Genomic DNA, 223 nt, shown 5'->3' with positions numbered 1-223 from the left:
TCATTCTTCCCTAAAATGTGGATACTTAAAGATTTTTTTTCACTATGGAAACAGTAAACTATATTGTCATGGGATTAACCATTGCAAAGTAAGGTCTTGCTCTACAGCAAAAGAATACCCTTGACTTATTCTCAGCAATCACACAGACAATGTCAAAATCTTTTATCTGACATTGCAATAGTTCAGACTTTAATGTAAATGCCAGCAATCAAATCCACAAAGG

Source organism: Octodon degus, unplaced genomic scaffold (genome assembly GCF_000260255.1).
Source record: "Octodon degus isolate 3935 unplaced genomic scaffold, OctDeg1.0 scaffold00237, whole genome shotgun sequence".
Lineage (NCBI taxonomy): Eukaryota > Metazoa > Chordata > Mammalia > Rodentia > Octodontidae > Octodon > Octodon degus.
This window is presented reverse-complemented; position numbering follows the sequence as displayed.